Genomic DNA, 2,500 nt, shown 5'->3' with positions numbered 1-2,500 from the left:
GGTACGCCCGTTTCCGTTTCAACTTGTCTCGCGAGGGTGGTTTCGGGGCCAGCAGGAGAGCTCGTCGGGGTAGCAGGCCCTGCAGCCGTGGTCACCGCCAAACCCCCACAACTCGAGCAAGTGAAAAAAAAAAGTAACAAATAAGAAAGGATCTCTGTCGGCTTGGGGGTACGCCCGTTTCCGTTTCAACTTGTCTCGCGAGGGTGGTTTCGGGGCCAGCAGGAGAGCTCGTCGGGGTAGCAGGCCCTGCAGCCGTGGTCACCGCCAAATCCCCACAACTCGAGCAAGTGAAAAAAAAAGTAACAAATAAGAAAGGATCGTCGGCTTGGGGGTACGCCCGTTTCCGTTTCAACTTGTCTCGCGAGGGTGGTTTCGGGGCCAGCAGGAGAGCTCGTCGGGGTAGCAGGCCCTGCAGCCGTGGTCACCGCCAAACCCCCCACAACTGTTGGGCGCCTACCTGCGCGGGGCAGGAGGACACTTTCCGATTTCAAATCTCCGTTTGCCGAGTCCACCCCGAACGCACGCGGGCGGGCGGGTTCGCATCACCCTTCGTCACAAGGGGCGAAGCCCGTTCCACCGTCTCGTCAGTAGTGCCGACCGGTCTGTGATCGACGAGGGGAGCCACACCAGGTCCGGCCCTGCTGCTTGGCGGCACCGCGTCGTCGGGAGCTCGCGACAGACGGAGGGTTTCGGTGTACTCTCCAGCCACGGGAAACGAAGCCGGTGATGCAGGCGCCGGTCTTTCGCTCCCAAATCGGCTGGGTTTACATCGTTGCTATCTAGTCACGCTCCCTTCAAACCCGACGGGGTACCTATTCCCCTCACCCGTCTGTGCGTATACAGCCTCTTTGCACTTGCGGGATGGGGGTGGTGGTTTAAAGACTCTCGAGTTGCCGCCCGTCGGTCTCCGAGCTCCGTGCAGTAGTGATCCCCAGCGAACTGCCAGCAGGGCGAACGAGCGATCCCGCTCTCGGTCGGGGCGCCTGGCGTCGATCGGTGGTCGGTGGCTTGCGGGCAAGCTGCGCTGTGAGTGTGGGAACGAGTATGACGAGCCGTTGCCGCGACTCCCAGTCCACCTCGGCGGTGGCTGGGCCGGGCGGGCGTCTGCTCGGGCGAGTGCCGCCCCCGCCTCCTCGCAGGAAGTCCGCTCGCCGACACGCCGCCACGTGCACGCGTCAGTGACGCTGCCGAACCGATGGCCGGTGCCCGTTCCCGCCTCTGCTTTTCCTAGGGCAAAGCTGCTGCACGCCTCGTGATACTAGGCGGGCGACATGGTGGCGGTGATCCTGCCTCCGTCGCTGCGGTGCGTTGGGGCACGCATCGCCTCTTGGGCGCCCTGTCCTCCTCCCCCCAATAGACGTATGTTTCTGCGGGCCGCACCAGGATGGTGCTCCCCATCGCTTCACGCCACCCTGCTCCGCCCGCACGCCGGCGTGCAGGTGGCTGTAGCTCAAGGTGGGGAGCGTATGTGCGGTCCGGGTCGCTTTCCTCTGGCGAGGGAGAGACCTAAAACAAACTCAGACAACTCTTGACGGTGGATCACTCGGCTCGTGCGTCGATGACGAACGCAGCTAGCTGCGAGAATTAATGTGAATTGCAGGACACATTGATCATCGACACTTTGAACGCACTTTGCGGCCCCGGGTTCTTCCCGGGGCCACGCCTGTCTGAGGGTCGTTTGGCAATCAATCGCACTCGCCTTGGCTGGCGAGAGCGCGGCTGGGGTGTCGCAGAGGACCCGTCCTCTTTGTCCCCCTAAGTTCAGACTCCGGAGCCCTCCGGCGTCGGAGCGCTTGGCCTTTCCCCCCCACCCTGCACATTCCGTTCGTCAGGCTCGACGCCATCCCCCCGCCGGGGAGCGCGGCCTGGCGTCCGTCTGTGTCGTGGCAGTGGGGCCAGCACGGCTGTCACCGGTCCCAGAATGGCTGTCGGTGGTTCACACTGTGTGTGTGTGCCAACCCTCCTGGTCTCTGGGACACGGAGCTGCCACGAAGTGTTGAGCCTCCAGTGGGGGGTCTGCCTAAGCTCTGCACGTCCGCATTGGGTCCGTCTCTCGGTTGGCTGGCAGTGGAAAGAGTGAAGGGAGCCGCGGAGGTCCGGTGCTGGTGCGCCGCCGGCCTGACCGTGGAGCTCGCCGGTTTGACACGCTGACCCGACTCGATGGTTGATCGATTGAGAGTGCTGGGAGCTGCAGGCCGCCCGCTGCTGCAGCCGCCCGTCTCGTGGTTCGTCCTCGGCCTTAAGTGGCCGGCGGGGCGTCTGATCCTGTCTCCCCTGCTGGCGCCGAGTGCCTGGCCGAGGGAGGAGGTTTTCGTCGAACGCTGTGACTTGGACGGTCGCACGCGCGTGGATCGCTGGCTCTTGGCTCTCCCGTTCAGTCCGCACGTTTTCCGCTCCGTCCTGCCACCGGTCTCGGGAGGTACGGAGGGGTTGGCGGGCGTGGTGTGTGCTCCGTCACCGTGCAGGCACACCTACCACGCCGTCGGCCGACCCCCGCACG

General features: G+C 64.5%; 1 non-coding gene across 1 annotated transcript; it reads left to right on the top strand.

The window, feature by feature from the left end:
• Window positions 1-1,523: 1,523 nt before the first annotated feature.
• On the top strand, window positions 1,524-1,677 carry LOC140473830 (5.8S ribosomal RNA). Its single transcript, XR_011958659.1, has one exon. It is a non-coding gene; the product is annotated as a 5.8S ribosomal RNA (ribosomal RNA).
• Window positions 1,678-2,500: the final 823 nt, after the last annotated feature.

The sequence above is a fragment of the Chiloscyllium punctatum genome, unplaced genomic scaffold (assembly GCF_047496795.1).
Source record: "Chiloscyllium punctatum isolate Juve2018m unplaced genomic scaffold, sChiPun1.3 scaffold_741, whole genome shotgun sequence".
NCBI lineage: Eukaryota > Metazoa > Chordata > Chondrichthyes > Orectolobiformes > Hemiscylliidae > Chiloscyllium > Chiloscyllium punctatum.
This window is presented reverse-complemented; position numbering and strand designations above follow the sequence as displayed.